The sequence below is a fragment of the Triticum dicoccoides genome, chromosome 7A (genome assembly GCF_002162155.2).
Source record: "Triticum dicoccoides isolate Atlit2015 ecotype Zavitan chromosome 7A, WEW_v2.0, whole genome shotgun sequence".
Lineage (NCBI taxonomy): Eukaryota > Viridiplantae > Streptophyta > Magnoliopsida > Poales > Poaceae > Triticum > Triticum dicoccoides.
The window spans coordinates 642,572,121-642,589,785 of NC_041392.1; the positions used below are offsets into that span (position 1 = coordinate 642,572,121).

A 17,665-nucleotide genomic window follows, 5' to 3' on the forward strand; every position below is an offset into this window, starting at 1 on the left:
TGTATGCTGAAGAACTCTGAATTACTACGGTGGTTCATGGAAATTAAGTCCCAAGCACTTTGCAAGCAAAGATACTTGGCACTTGGGGGCTAATGCATATTGCAGTTCAAATATTTTATTACAGCATGGTAAGGACCGGTTCAAACATCTGGTTTTAAGCCGGCCTAAGAGTGCTACAGGATAAGCCGGGTTTCGGGCAAACACCACTCAGCTAGTATTAAGTCTACAGCATATTTTCATCATAATCAATAGACTTGGGGGCTGATATAGTAAGGAGGAATAAGGAGTAGCAACAAGAGTTATACCTCAGATTTTTGGTCAATTTGTTTCACCATATCAATTTCCAGGTCACGGCTGTTGTGCACTTGACTTATATAGCCAGAGACAATTTCTCCAATACTCAGATGAGTATAATCAGTGACGTCCAGCTTGGCTTTTCGGCGTTCCAAAAGTTCTTCCTTGGCAGAACACTTGGCAAGTACAGCGGGCCGTCCCGGTTCAACAAACTGAGTCTTCAGGATCTCGACTTCCGGGTCATCTGTTTTGGCCGGGCTGGGAATCTCCGGATTATCAGAACCGTCAAGAGCTTGTTCGTCAGGCGGATCAGAAGTTGGTGCTAGAATATCATGGGCCGGTTCAGGTGGTGGCTCATGTGTGGAGGTGTCAGGAGTGGTGGTTCTGAGCTCCGGGTCAGTCATGACCGGCTCTTTGGCCGGCTTATTTTTCTTCGCCCTTTTGCTGGGCTTCACTTTTATGCTATGTGCAAATCAGAAGGGTTAGTACAAAAACATGAGTAAGATAAGCATAAAGATAAATAAGTTGACATTACCCTGGAGCAGTCTTGAAAGCCGGCATGTTGGATTGCATGGATTCTCCAGAGGAAGGTGAAGTATCCTGATAGTTTGAGTCAGATGAATTGAGGGGTTGACGAATGAAACCCGCCAAAGGTAAAAAAGAACGTAAATCAGAGATAACCTCAGCCCGGCGCTTCCTTGTTACATCAGGTAAGCCGGAGGAGAGTTCCGCGTCTTTACTGGTCCGGGTCTGCCTCCGGCTCTCATGAGTATGTCGCTTCAAAAGAAATTGAGGATCTTGGTAAGCTAAAGGATGTGAAAATCTTACTTTCCGGGTCACTCTTTAGACTTTCTGCCTTGGCAAAGGCTCGGAGTCGGAGGCAATTATAGTTACCTCTTCCTCAACTCCTTGGCTGTTTCCCGTGTCCTCCTGAAAGGAATTAATGTCAATAAGATAATGATAAAGGAGTCAGGGGAGTTAAGGATTACCTCTTCTTCATCGTCAGAGGTGTCATCCAGTTTAAATAAATCTGAAGTACTTGGCTTCTTCTTCCTCTGGGTTCCTGTCTTGGCGGCTTTCCTCTCGGCTCTCTTGGCTGCTTTGGCTTGTTTGGCAGCCTCATGGTCATATTTGACCTTCCAGAAATTGTCATTTGCCTGTGAATAATGAGAAAGGGCTATGAGTAAAAGCAAGGCATTCCGCAATAAGGGTATAATTTTTTAGGTTGATGACTTACTGCAGGAGCCGGGTTATTCTTGCAGAATGGAAGTAAGCCGAAGGTGTTACTGGCCACTGAGCCATCTTTCAACAGAGATTGGGTCATGGCTTCAACCATATCATCAAGTAAGTCATCAGGACAATGACGCAGTGGGTCATCCTTTTCACTTGAGTAAGTGCACATTAAGCCGGGGCGGCAGCTTAACGGAATCACCCGCCATGAGATCCAGACTCGGACCAAGTCAATGCCATCTAAGCCGTTCGCCAAAAGAGCCTTGATTTTCTTTATGGTGGGGGCAAGCGGTAGACGTTCAACAGCAGATAACTTGTCCAGCAGTGGGTGGTTGGATTCGAGGCGCGGAGCACGAAAGCCGGGCAGTGGATTCTCATCAGCCGGGGAAGCATCCTGACAATAGGACCACGTCTGATTCCAATCCTTAGGGTGGCTTGGCGGCTCAGCATATGGGAAAAGGCAATCCCTCCGGCGCTGAATTGAGATACCACCAAGTTCCAGGCTGGGCCCATTGGCGCGCTCATTCTGGCGATTTAAGTAAAACAACTCTCTGAAAAGTAAGATGTTGGGATCTTCTCCAAGGTACACTTCACAAAAGACTTGGAAGTTGCAGATGTTTGATACAGAATTGGGCCCGATATCTTGTGGTCTAAGGTCAAAAAAGTGCAAGACATCCCTGAAGAATTTTGAGTCGGGTGGAGAAAAGCCCCAGCTCATGTGATCAGTAAAGACGATTACTTCCCCTTCCTTGGGTTGAGGTTTTTCCTCTGACAGATTAGGAGCACGATAAGACATGACTTCTTTCTTGGGCAGATAGCCAGTCTTCACAAAATCAGACAAAGTGCTTTTAGTAACAATGGATTTGACCCAGTTACAGGTCACAGGTGCTTTGGGAGCCTTGGGTGCCATTATGCAGATGAAAGCCTAGGACAAAATAAAATTTCCGGTTCAATTTAACCCGAAGGAAACATTTCAAATTCTATTCAAGATGGTGGCTTACGAAGGGGCCTAATGACATATGGCTAATTATATATGGTCAGTTAAGCCGCTATGAATATCAGAAACAATTAAGTTATTTTAATACCGCCAGGAGTGAGCAAGGCTGTGGCTCGGTAGGGTTTTTTAAGCCGGCGGTGACAGTCGCTATGGTTAATGGGTCTGACAAAAACATATTTTTGCCTAAGTGTCGCACAAACAAGTTTCGTAGTTGGCAGATATCATTTTGGATCAAACAGGTGTACAGAATAGAAAATATTCTAGACCTAAAACCAGTACAGATGAGTTCATAAGCTTGAATGAGGCCTATATGCAAGCGAAAGGGAATCTATTTGTATTAAAGATGGGGGCAGAACAGCTACCGCGCGAGTTTATACTCCTTTACAGATCGAATCAGGTTGCGGAGGCAAAATCCATAAAGTGTTCATGACGAACAGTGATGAACGCCGGTGAACTTGGAAAACCTAATGGGGATCTAAGATATGGAAGGAAAGGAACGTACGGATGTAGACTGGCTGCGGGGGTCCATCGTTGATCTCTGGTCGGGTTCAGGTTGATGCAGCGGCCTGAGTTGGCGAAGACGAGGAGATTTGCGGCAGCGGCGGCGGCGGAGCTCGAGCAGCAAAGGAATGGCGAGAGGAAGAGGACGACAGAAGAGGGAGAATGGAAAAGACCTTGGAGTCGTGCCTATTTATAAGGAAGGGCCGACTAAGAAGGCGCAAGAAACAAGGAGGCCAGGCATCATTATCCAGCGACTCTGATGCCTCGATTTTCGCAATGGTCAGTAAAGATAAAGATTCATTAAAGATATGACAGAATAAAATAGGAATTTAATGGAAGATGATGTCACGGCGGGTTATGACGGATCTAGAAGATGACGTCATGGCGGGTTATAACCTTTTGCGCAGACAGAAGACAGAAGGCTTTCTTCTTAAGGTATTTTAAGATTGACATGAACCGGTTCAAATCAATCTGGTGCCTAATGTTGGGGATATAGCTATTTGTGTAAGTCGCCCAGGAGGGGCCGGGTTACGCAAAGATGATCCATCATATGAAGCCCAAGATCAAGCATGAAGATGGCGGTTCAATAAAGGGTCTAAAGCCCACAGGTGACTTAAGGCCCGTAGTGATAAACCGCCGTAATGGCATGACTTGTATCATAAGGCAGGATTAACTAGTCACCGAGCCGGACACTCTTTATGAGCCGGCCGGGACCCTGTAGGCCGCAGGGCGTCAACCCGTGTATATTAGGGGACGACCCGTTGGCGGCTTAGGGTAAGAAACATCTCATCGAGAGCCGGGCATAGCGTATCTCGCTCCCTGGTCATCGGAACCTTATCAATACCAACCCAACTAGATGTAGGCTTTACCTTCACCGTAAGGGGCCGAACTAGTATAAAACCTCTCTCGTGTCCCTTGTCCTGTTAACCCCTTTAAGCTTCCTAGTTGCGATGGCTCCACGACTAAGTCCTTGCAAGAGGACATCTACCGTGACAATTCCACGACACATCCCATCTTTCGTCAACAAGTATCGGTATGTTTTCGAATTCGTTTCATTCATGCGATATGTGCAAATCTTGGAGTGTCTTTTGCAATTAGTTTTCACTTTTCTTTTGTGCACCATGCTGGTATGAGATAGTTGTTGGTTTATTTATAGAATGCTCATTGCACTTCACTTATATATTTTGAGTATGGATTTATAGAATGCTTCTTGTGCTTCACTTATATCATTTGAAGTTTGGATTGCATGTTTCTCTTCACATAGAAAACCGCCATTTGTAGAATGCTCTTTTGCTTCACTTATACTTGTTAGAGCATGGGCATATCTTTTGTAGAAAGAATTAAACTCTCTTGCTTCACTTATATCTATTTAGATAGTTGACAGGAACTGGTCATTCACATGGTTAGTCATAAATCCTACATAAAACTGGTAGATCACTGAATATGATATGTTTGATTCCTTGCAATAGTTTTGCGATATAAAGATGGTGATATTAGAGTCATTGAGGGAGTCCTAAATTAGGGGGTGTCCGGATGGCCGGACTATAGCCTTTGGCCGGACTCCTGGACTATGAAGATACAAGATTGAAGACTTCGTCCCGTGTCCGGATGGGACTTTCCTTGGCGTGGAAGGCAAGCTTGGCGATGCGGATATGTAGATCTCCTCCCATTGTAACCAACTCTGTGTAATCCTATCCCTCTCCGGTGTCTATATAAACCGGAGGGTTTTAGTCCATAGGACGAACAACAATCATACCATAGGCTAGCTTCTAGGGTTTAGCCTCTCTGATCTCGTGGTAGATCTACTCTTGTACTACCCATGTCATCAATATTAATCAAGTAGGAGTAGGGTTTTACCTCCATCGAGAGGGCCCGAACCTAGGTAAAAACATCGTGTCCCTTGTCTCCTGTTACCATCCGCCTAGACGCACAGTTCGGGACCCCCTACCCGAGATCCACCGGTTTTGACACCGACATTGGTGCTAGTGGGTAGTTGTGGATTGTAGAAATACTTGTGTTGAAGTTTGTGATTCCCGTAGCATGCACGTATGGTGAACCATTATGTGATGAAGTCGGAGCATGATTTATTTATTGATTGTCTTCCTTATGAGTGGCGGTCGGGGACGAGCGATGGTATTTCCCTACCAATCTATCCCCCTAGGAGCATGCGCGTAGTACTTTGTTTTGATGACTAATAGATTTTTGCAATAAATATGTGAGTTCTTTATGACTAATGTTGAGTCCATGGATTATACGCACTCTCATCCTTCCATCATTGCTAGCCTCTTCGGTACCGTGCATTGCCCTTTCTCACCTCGAGAGTTGGTGCAAACTTCGTCGGTGCATCCAAACCCCGTGATACAATATGCTCCATCACACATAAGCCTCCTTATATCTTCCTCAAAATAGCCACTATACCTACCTATCATGGCATTTCCATAGCCATTCCGAGATATATTGTCATGCAACTTCCATCATCATCATATACATGACGTGAGCATTTATGGTCATATTGCTTTGCATTCAGTTTGAGCTTTCATACACTTATAGCTCTAGTGCATCTGTTGCATGGCAATCCCTACTCCTCACATTGACATCAATTGATGGGCATCTCCATAGCCCATTGATTAGCCGCGTCGATGTGAGACTTTCTCCTTTTAGTCTTCTCCACACAACCTCCACCGCCATATTCTATTCCACCTATAGTGCTATGTCCATGGCTCACACTCATGTATTGCGTGAAACTTGAAAAGGTTTGAGAACATCAAAAGTATGAAACAATTGCTTGGCTTGTCATCGGGGTTGTGCATGATTTGAATATTTTGTGTGGTGAAGATGGAGCATAGCCAGACTATATGATTTTGTAGGGATAACTTTCTTTGGCCATGTTATTTTGAAAAGACATGATTGCTTTATTAGTATGCTTGAAGTATTATTGTCTTAATGTCAAATGATAGACTGTTGCTTTGAATCACTCGTGTCTTAATATTCATGCCATGATTAGATTACATGATCAAGATTATGCTAGGCAGCATTCCACATCAAAAATTATCTTTTTTTATCATTTACCTACTCAAGGACTAGCAGGAATTAAGCTTGGGGATGCTGATACGTCTCCTTCGTATCTATAATTTTTTATTGTTCCTTGCCAATATTATACAACTTTCATATACTTTTAGCAACTTTTTATACTATTTTTGGGACTAACATATTGATCCAGTGCCCAGTGCCAGTTCTTGTTTGTTGCATGTTTTATATTTCGCAGAAACCCCATATTAAACGGAGTCCAAACAGGATAAAAACGGACAGAGAATATTTTTGGCATATTTGTGAAATATGAGAAGAAGAATCAACGCGAGACAGTGCCCGAGGGGGCCACAAGGCAGGGGGCGTGCCTTCCCCCCCTAGGCACGCCCCTGACCCTCGTGGCCACCTCGTAAGGCGGTTGGTTCCCTTCTTTTGCCGCAAGAAGGCTAATATCTGGATAGAGATCGTGTCCAAAATTCAGCCCAATCGGAGTTACGGATCTCCGGGAATTTAAGAAACGGTGAAGGGCCAGAACCTAGAGCGCATAAACAGAGAGAGACAGAGAGACAGATCCAATCTCGGAGGGGCTCTCGCCCCTCCCATGCCATGGAGACCAAGGACCAGAGGGTAAACCCTTCTCCCATCTAGGAAGGAGGTCAAGGAAGAAGAATAATAAGGAGGGGGGCTCTCTCCCCCTCGCTTCCGGTGGCGCCGGAGTGCCACCGGGGGCCATCATCATCACCGCAATCTTCACCAACAACTTCACCGCCATCATCACCAACTCTTCCCCCCTCTATACAGCAGTGTAACCCCTCTTTTACCCGCTGTAATCTCTACTTAAACATGGTGCTCAATGCTATATATTATTTCCCAATGATGTATGGCTATCCTATGATGTTTGAGTAGATCCGTTTTGTCCTATGGGTTCATTGATGATCGTGATTGGTTTGAGTTGCATGTTTTATTATTGGTGTTGTCCTATGGTGCTCTCCGAGTCGCGCAAGCATGAGGGATTCCCGTTGTAGGGTTTGCAATATGTTCATGATTTTCTTATGGTGGGTGGCATGAGTAGCATAAGCATATACCCGAGTAAGTAGGTTGTTTGCGTATGGGAATAAAGAGGACTTGATACTTTAATGCTATGGTTGGGTTTTACCTTAATGATCTTTAGTAGTTGCGGATGCTTGCTACAGTTCCAATCATAAGTGCATATGATCCAAGTAGAGAAAGTATGTTAGCTTATGCCTCACCCTCAAATAAAATTGCAATAGTGATTACCGGTCTAGTTATCGATTTCCTAGGGACAAATAACTTTCTCGTAACAAAAAGCTCTCTACTAAAACTAATTTAGTTGTGTCTTTATCTAAACAGCCCCTACTCTTTATTTACGCTCTCTTTATTATCTGGCAAACCTATCCAACAACACCTACAAAGTATTTCTAGTTTCATACTTGCTCTAGGTAAAGCGAACGTTAAGCGTGTGTAGAGTTGTATCGGTGGTCGATAGAACTTGAGGGAATATTTGTTCTACCTTTAGCTCCTCGTTGCGTTCGACACTCTTACTTATCGAAAGAGGCTACAATTGATCCCCTTTACTTGTGGGTTATCATCCTTCTAAGAAGAAGAAAAAGAAAAATGATAGGACTTTGCATGCTTCTGGTGAACCTGTTGTTGACACGCCTGGGAATCCCGATGATATTTCTATTTCGGATGCTGAAACACAATCTGGTGATGAACATGAACCTAGTGACAATGTTAATGATGATGTTCATGTTGATGCTCAACCTAGCAATAACAATGATATAGAGATTGAACCTGCTGTTGATCTTGATAACCCACAATCAAAGAATCAACGTTGTGATAAGAGAGATTTGTTGCTAGGAAGCACGGTAAAGAAAGAGAACTATGGGTTCAAAAACCCATGCCTTTTCCTCCTAAACCATCCAAGAAAAAGGATGATGAGGATTTTGAACACTTTGTTGAAATGATTAGACCCATCTTTTTGCATATGCATTTGACTGATTGGCTTAAAATGAATCCTTATGTTAAGTATATGAAAGATATTGTTACAAATAAAAGAAAGATTCCGGAAGCTGAAATTTCCACCATGCTTGCTAATTTTACTTTTAAATGTGGAATACCTAAGAAACTAGGAGATCCAGGAGTACCAACTATACCACGCTCCATTAAAAGAAACTATGTTAAAACTGCTTTATGTGATCTTGGAGCTGGTGTTAGTGTTATGCCTCTCTCTTTATATCGTAGACTTGATTTAAATAAGTTAACACCTACTGAAATATCTCTGCAGATGGCCGATAAATCAACTGCTATACCTGTCGGTATTTGTTAGGATGTGCCTGTGGTGGTTGCAAACGTTACTATTTTAACGGACTTTGTTATTCTTGATATTCCCGTGGATGATAGTATGTCTATTATTCTTGGTAGACCCTTTTTGAATACTGCAGGGTCTGTTATTGATTGCAACAAAGGCAATGTCACTTTTCATGTTAATGGTAAGGAGCATACGGTACACTTTCCGAGAAAACAACCTCAAGTCCACAGTATCAATTTTATTGGAAAAATTCCAACGATTACTATTGGAGGTTTTTGAATTCCCTCTTCCTACTGTCAAGAAGAAATATGATATTCTTATTGTTGGGGATGTGCATATCCCCGTTGAGGTAACCTAGTGTTATTCGAAAATTCTCCGGTTTCATGTTATTCGGAAAGAGTTTGTTAACAATACTTGATCAACCTTGTTAGTGGATTCCTTTTTGATGAGCATGAGATGGATGGGGTTAGAAAGCACAACTTTCTGTACCCTCCTTTTACTTTCTGTTATTTAGATTAAATAAAGCAAAAATAGTATTTTCTGCCTGTTTTCTGAATTTATCCTTGCAATAAAAAAATACCCCGAAAATAAAAGTTCTCCAAATGTCCCGAAAATAAAATGTGATTTTTTGTAGAATATTTAAGGATATCTGGCACTGAGAACACACCAGGGGGGCCCACCATATGGCCAAGAGGGTCCAGGGCGTGCCCCCTGCCTCGTGGGCCCCACGTGGCCCCCCTCCACTTATTCCTACACCCACTCACTTCGTCTTCCTCCATAAAAAATCCTCCTATAGCTCAAACCTATGTTCTAGCTCATCTTGCTGCCATTTTTTATCTCCTTGCTCAAAGCTCTATTCACAAAACTGTTTGGGGAGATTGTTCTTCGGTATGTGATTCCTCCAATGGTCCAATTAGTTTTTGTTCTAGTGCTTTATTTATTGCAAATTTTTCTGCCTAGGTGACCCTATTCTTGAGCTTGCATGTCAAATTTATATGGTCCCAAGTAGTTCTAATGCATGATATAGTCTCTAGGCACTTGTGGGAGTAGTTGCTATCAATCTTGTTGAGTTTGGTTCACTTTTATTTGAGTCACTAAAAATTTCAGAAAATTTCAGAGGGAGAATATGTTGAAGAGATTGTTGAGAGACTCCTCAAGCCGGAGTTCGAATGGAAAGGAGAATGAAGAGAATGAAGCCCAAGTACAACCTTCCTCGCACCGCGGAGGTTCGGCAGTGTGAATGGCCTTGTGATACATTCTTGAAGGCCGCCGGAATTTATGATGATTTTTATTACTTGGCTGAGAATGCAGGCCTCACCGACCTCCTCCACGACCGGTTCGAACAGTATCTCCTACTCACTAATATTTTTGTGCTAAATTTTCATTTCCATGCTTGTAGTGGTAGTAATTAGAAGAAAACCCAAAAAGATTTCTCGTTCTTCTTTTGCTTGTTGGAAGCTTTCCCGTGTAAATAGTTTTACTTTATTTCTTTTCTTTGGGGGTCGAGAGGAGAAGATCATGATGAAAATGTTGAATGGCTCTCATATGCATTGTTGTTGATTTAACCAAGAGCCCATATTACCTTGTCATCTCCCTTGTATTAAATGATTGCAGATTCCAGCTTAGTCCAATGCACGTGCACTATTATTATTATCCACACCATTCGGTCGTGCAAGTGAAAGGCAATAATGACGATATATGATGGACTGATTGAGATGAGAGAAGCTGGTATGAACTCGACCTATCTTGTTTTTGTAAATATGATTAGTTCATCGTTCCTGATTCAGCCTATTATGAATGAAACATATTTGCAATGACAATTAGAGATTATAGTTGCGCATGCCATGCTTAATTAGTTAGGAGTTTATAATGGTTTACCTTGCGTGCCAACATGCTATTAAAATGGTTGTGATGTGGTATGATAGGGTGGTATCCTCCTTTGAACGATTCGAGTGGCTTGACTTGGCACATGTTCACGCATGTAGTTGAAACAAAATCAACATAGCCTCCACGATATTTATGTTCGTGGTGAATTATATCCTACTCATGCTTGCACTCAGTGTTGATTAATTTTAATGCATGTTCATGACTGTTGTCGCTCTCTAGTTGGTCGCTTCCCAATCTCTTTCTAGCCTTCACTTGTACTAAGCAGGAATACTGCTTGTGCATCCACTTCCATAAACCCCAAAGTTATTCCATATAAGTCCACCATACCTTCCTATATGCGGTATCTATCTGGCGTTTCAAGTAAATTTGTATGTGCCAAACTATAAACATTCAAATGAAATTTTGTTTTGTATGCTCAAATAGCTCATGTATCAACTAGGGCTTTCTATATCTTCCATGCTAGGTAGGTTATTCTCATGAGGAGTGGACTTCGCTCCTCATTCACGAGAAAATGGCCGGTAACCGGGATGCCCAGTCCCATGCTCAAACCAAATCAAAATAATTGCAAACAAAACTCCCCCAGGACTGTTGTTAGTTAGAGGCACTCGTTGTTTCGGGCAAGCCATGGATTGATGCTTGTTGGTGGTGGGGGAGTATAAACTTTACCATTCTGCTTGGGAACCGCCTATAATGTGTGTAGCATGGAAGATATCGAGATCTCTCGGTTGTTATGTTGACAATGAAAGTATACCACTCAAAATATTATTTATCTCTATTTCAAAACTCGAGCTCTTGCACCTCTACACATCTCTTCTTCCCTCTGTGAAGGGCCTGTCTATTTACTTTTATGTTAAGTCATTATCCTCTTATTAAAAAGCACCAGTTGGAGAGCACCGTTGTCATTTGCATGCATTACTATTAGTTTACATTGAGTATGAATGTGGCTGGATCTCTTTTACCATGAATTACAATATCTAGTCAGTCCTTGATCTTCAGGGGTGCTCTGCATTTATGTTTTGCGGTCTCAGAAAGGGCTAGCGAGATACCATCTTTGTTATATCATATTATAATTGTTTTGAGAAAGTGTTGTCATCCGAGATTTATTATTATTGCTCGCTAGTTGATTATGCCATTGATATGAGGAAACATGAGACCTAACTGTTATTGTGAATATGGTTAGTTCATAATCTTTGCTGAAAACTTGAATATTGGCTTTACATATTTACAACAGCAAGAGCAAACCGAGTTTGTAAAAGTTTTTCTTTATCACTTTCAGTTTGTCAACTGAATTTCTTGAGGACAGGCAAAGGTTTAAGCTTGGGGGAGTTGATACATCTCCATCGTATCTACTTTTTCAAACACTTTTGCCCTTGTTTTGGACTCTAACTTGCATGATTTGAATGGAACTAACCCGGACTGACGCTGTTTTCAGCAGAATTGCCATGGTGTTATTTTTGTGCGGAAATAAAAGTTCTCGGAATGACTATTTTTGAAATTAAGAAAAAATACTGGCGAAAGAATCAACACCAGGGGGCCCACACACTGTCCACGAGGGTGGAGGGCCCCCTGAGGCTCCACCGACGTCAACTCCAACTCTATATATTCACGTTCGGGGAGAAAAAAACCAAAGAGAAGGATTCATCACGTTTTACGATATAGAGCCGCCGCCAAGCCCTAATCTCTCTCAGGAGGGCTGGTCTGGAGTCCGTTCGGGGCTCCGGGGAGGGGAATCCGCTGCAGTCGTCATCATCAACCTTCCTCCATCAGCAATTTCATGATGCTCACCGCCGTGCATGAATAATTCCATCGTAGGCTTGCTGGACGGTGATGGGTTGGATGAGATTTATCATGTAATCGAGTTAGTTTTGTTAGGGTTTGATCCCTAGTATCCATTATGTGCTGAGATTAACTTTGCTATGCCTAATGCTTGTCACTAGGGCCCGAGTGCCATGATTTCAGATCTGAACCTATTATGTTTTCATGAATATATGTGAGTTCTTAATCCTATCTTGCAATTCAATAGTCACCTACTATGTGTTATGACCCAGTAACCCCGAAGTAATCGGGACCACTCCCGGTGATGATCGTAGTTTGAGGAGTTCATGTATTCGCTAAGTGTTAATGCTTTGGTCCTGTACTCTATTAAAAGGAGGCCTTAATATCCCTTAGTTTTCAATAGGACCCCGCTGCCACAGGAGGGTAGGACAAAAGATGTCATGCAAGTTCTTTTCCATAAGCACATATGACTATATTCGGAATAAATGCCTACATTACATTGATGAACTGGAGCTAGTTCTGTGTCACCCTATGTTATAACTGTTGCATGAAGAATCGCATCCGACATAATTATCCATCACTGATCCAATGCCTACAAGCTTTTCACATATTGATCTTTGCTTAGTTACTTTTCCATTGCTACTGTTACAATTACTACAAAAACTGCTACTGTTACTTTTGCCACCGTTACCGTTACTTCCGTACTACTTTGCTACTAAATACTTTGCTGCAGATATTAAGTTTTCCAGGTGTGATTGAATTGACAACTCAACTGCTAATACTTGAGAATATTCTTTGGCTCCCCTTGTGTCGAATCAATAAATTTGGGTTGAATACTCTACCCTCAAAAACTCTTGCGATCTCCTATACTTGTGGGTTATCATATGTACATGCATGACAGAAAACATGACCTACTGTGATAAACACGTATTATCACGAAAGTGTATTTTTTTGTAATGATCCACTTGCAACAAAACGAATCCACGGATCAAATTCTACAAAACATCATCAAACCAACAGCACAAAAAAATTGGTGAGGCTATTTTTGTGGGGATTTTCGAAATTGGACAAAAACAGACAAAATTAGGCTAAAAACGGGTGTAGGGAGTCCAAATTCGTGATCAACCATGGCTCATGATACCAAGATGATGTAGGGCGGAACCCTAGGGGCCGATATTTCCCGATTTGGAGGGGGGTTCCCGACGAACACATGAGGGAAAACACGAGGGGAAATGAGAGGAAACACTCAAATCAACGAGATTCGATTACACATGTGCTAGATCCACATACACATAACGAGACACACGATCCAAAGTCAACACAAGAGGATACAAAGGGTAGTTCTTCCCGATCCGTGAGGAGACGGGTTCTTGAATCCACGGGGGGATCTTCCCTTGACGGGATCTTGAATCCACTTGGGGGATCTTCTCTGCGAAGGCCTTGGTCTCCAATGAAGTAGGGGTACAAGTGGCTGAGCAATGCTCTAATCTCGAAAATGAGTTATCACGATGCTACCCTAAAACGTGGGCGGAGTTGGAGTATATATAGGCTATGGGGGCGAAGAGGTACATGGGCTTCGGCCAAAGTCACACACGCAGGCAGGGTCTGGATGATCCGGATGGTGGTCCGGATGATCCTGGCGACCTTCCGGATCGTCCGGAGGTGTCGTAGGCGCTGCCGGGGGTCCGGTCGTCCGGATCCTGGTCCGGATGTCCGGCTTCGTCCGGATGATCCGCGCTGGGGTCCGGATGATCCGACTTCACGGGAAGGCCTCCTGTACTCTTCGGGCTATGTAGCCGGATCATCCGGGCTGGGTCCGGATCGTCCGAGCAAGTCCTGACTTGTCCATTTTCTTCTCCGTCTTCGCGATTGCTTCTCTTCTTCGCTTGTACTTGCTCTTTAGTTTCTCCATGGCTAACTCCTTGGTACCTGAGTATACAAAGTGTCTCCGCTTGAGGTAGTAGCCATGTCTCGTAGGTTTCGAAGAGGGATTGCGAGAGGAGAGATGTCATCTTGGTCTCGAGAGCTGTTGCACGTGCATGTGTCATCAGTTCACTTGGTGCTTGGGTAGACGAAGGTAAGTCCATGAAGATGACCTTGAGATACTCCGCATCACTTCATGCACAGTCGCGCAATCTGCGATCGCCATCATCGTAGAATCGGGCATGGACTAGGAGAGCGCGGCTAACGCATCGTCGTCCTTGTCATGATCAAACTCTGTGTTTCCCTCAAGGTTAACCACACGCCAAGCAATCAGAGAAACACCCTTATCTTCACGGCCCATAGGTCGTAGTTGTAGTCTCTCACATCGGGTACTAAATTGGGACGCGGCTGGCCCTCGCCGGCATGCGCATCACGAACGCCCCTGCTGCAGTCGTACCTACATCATCGATCCTCTTAGGCGGCTGCGTGTACTTTTCGCCGCTGCCGTTTTATTTTTTTTAGAATTTTATCATTCATATCACGAATCAGTACAAAGAAATTGACTCTTACAAGCACACTGAAACGCAAACACAAAGGACCATGAAGATCTCTAGAGCCCTGTGTCATCATCCCTGAATCTTGAGAGAAGACCCCAGCAGTAGAAGGATCTGCAACCAGTCACAAGCAGGTCATTATCTTCGACCTCGATACAATTGCCGCCACGCTGCTTCCTTCTTTCTTGACACCAGCGCTGAGAGGGCATAGACATCAATCCAACATACCTGCAACAGCCGTCGTCTTCTTTGGCTTTGAGTACCGTGAAAAGTGTCCCTTTCGGAAGGAAGAAAACTCAAGTCATCCGACCGATCCAGCACCGCGGCCGGGCCATCCGCCCGGGTAAAGCAGGATCTCCCACCAGCATCAACGCAGAGGAAGGAGAAGAACAACAGCAGCAAACCATACCAACAAGGAAGAAGAAGGGTCTTCGTCTCCCTGCATCCATCGCCCATCTGAGGACCCAAACGGCTAGTGCCGATGGACCTCCATCCACCATAGCCCGCGACCTCGACAAGATTCGGGGATCCCCAACCCCGTTGGCTCCTAGACGAAGGCAAAAGCCTCGCCTGACCGTGAACGGAGCCCGGAGAAACTTATTCCGACGCGACACCACCGCAACGGCCTTGGCAGCGTCTCCCTCAACCCTAACTCTACCACACACCCACCTAGCGAACAGACCCGAGGTTCCCCCTCCCTCACGCCGCCGGAGCGGCCGACGGAGAGAGAGGAAACCGGCGGCGCGCAGGGAACCCTCGTCGCCTCCTAGATTGCCTCGTGCGATCCTAATCTTTCGGGCGCTGTTGCGTTATTCTCTCACGATTCGGCAGGTTTTGTTAAGCTTTCGCCGCTGCCGTTGATATGTTCTTTCTTCGGCGACGTATCTCCCATCGTCAATCGCCCGCTGCCGCAACTTCCTCTTTCTCCATGCACCATCTCCGAAACCCAAGCTCTGATGTCAAATGTTAGAGCAATCACAGAATCACACACGTGAGGTGGACGTAGACAGTAAAGTTTCGGTGAGCGAACGCGAACCCAGAGACGAGTCGCATAAAATTTACGTCTTTTCTGTTTCTTTTTTCGAAATATGTATTTGGCAACCCTGTGCCCGATTGCAAAATCGCCACACCACCTGGATGCCGTCCAAACGACTCCTCAGCCACGTGATCCCGATCGCTTGCACCACCTCCCTTTGCTCGCTCGCAAAACTGCATCTCTCGCACTTCTTTTTCCTGCTTCTACTTCTTACTTCCTGCGCTGCCGCTCGCTGAGATCCCCCTCTCTACACGGCCCTGAGCCCCTGACCTAAACAACGTGGCTCGCCGGCAGTGTCTCATTCCCCGAGCTCACTCATGGGGAGATGGATGGGAAGTGGGCCTGACCCGTGGGGGTGGAGGCGGCATGCAGTGGTTGCCGGAGGTTGCTGAGCCAGCGACGTGGTTGTGGGGCACAACAGGGCGGATGCATCTCAGCAAATAAATTACGCTCTGATGGATCGACGAATTTTCTCGCGTTCCGTTGATCGCCTGTCATCCAAGCCTTGCGGAAATCGATGACACATATAGCTACCTATCTGACAACAATGCATCTATATATCATATGTATGCATGTGTGTTTGTGCACTTGCAGCAAGCCATGCGTACATGCAGAGGATTTGATTCCCCCCAAAAATGCAAACAATGGCGCACTAGCTATGATTGAGTTTTTCTTCAGACAACATGCATCAGTTAGTCTGAAGTTTTCCTTCAGACAGCAGCAGCTGGTGCAACACGTGGATTTCTTTCTTCCATTTGTAGATGTTCATACTACTCCACTTACTAGGCCATCTTGATGGATGTCTCAAGCCGCTGCAACAGCAGTGCCAATAGTAGATTTTACATCATGGCCAGGAAAAAAATGTTTAAAAATTTACCCCGGTAACTTTTATGTAAATACCTTGATAATATGCACAGTACCAATATGATAATTTGCACACAAACACCTTGGTAACATTTTCGCCCCGAAGAAAAAAATATCGAAAATATACTCCCAATAATTTCTATGTAAATAGGATGATTATATACACATTGTATGCCTAGTAACTTACTTAGCCTACGTATAACTTTTGGCTCTGGAAAAAAATTGTTCAAGAACCCACACCTTAGTAAATTTTGTGTTAATACCTTGATAATATACACACCACAGATATGATAACTTGCACACAAACACCTTGGTAACCTTTTGACCCGAGATTTTTTTGGACAATATAACCCCGCTAACTTGTGTTTAAATAACATGATAATATATGCACGGTAGGCGTGGTAACTTACTTGGCGTAGGCGTGTAAACTTTTGGCCAGGGAAAAAAGTTGTTTAAAAACATATCACGGTAACTTATCTGTAAATACATTGATAATATGCACACCACATATACGATAACTTGCGCATGAACACCCTGATAACTTTTTAACCCTAGAGGGAAAATTGTTTGAAAACATACCTCCATAATTTCTGTGTAAATTGCATTCTAATATACGCATCGCAGACTCGATAACTTACGGATAAACACAATGGTAATGTTTTTGACCGAGAAAAAGTAGTTGAAAACATACCTCATAACTTATGTGAAAATAGCACGATGATATACGAAACACATACTCGATAACTTACATATAAACACCACAGTAACTTTTTTTGATAGGGAGAAAAACTTGTTGAATAATATAACCTCAGTAACTTATGTGGAAATAGCACGGTAATATACAAATCACGTACATGATAACTTAGTACAAACACTGCGATAACTTTTTAGACCGGGAGAAATAAAAGTTGTTGAAAACGTTTACCCCAGATAACTTATGTGAAAATAACACGATAATATACGAACTGCATGCTCGATAACTTATGTATAACAACGCGGTAATTTTGACCAAAGGGAAAAAAGTTGTTGAAAAACATACCCCATTCCTCATGGTAACTTATGTGAAAATAGCTAGGTAATATGTGAACCGTATACCCGACAACTTACGAGAAACACCGCGGTAATTTTTTGATCGGGAGAAAGGTTGTTCAAAACATACCCCGGTAACTTATGTGAAAGATAGCATGGTAATATATGAACCACGTACCTACTAAATTATGTATCAAACACCCGCGGTAACTTTT

The 17,665-nt window shown here is 43.6% G+C and overlaps 1 pseudogene; it reads right to left on the reverse strand.

The window, feature by feature from the left end:
• Positions 1–299: 299 nt before the first annotated feature.
• The window catches only part of LOC119333771, a 20,750-nt pseudogene continuing 3,384 nt past the window's right edge, over positions 300–17,665 (reverse strand).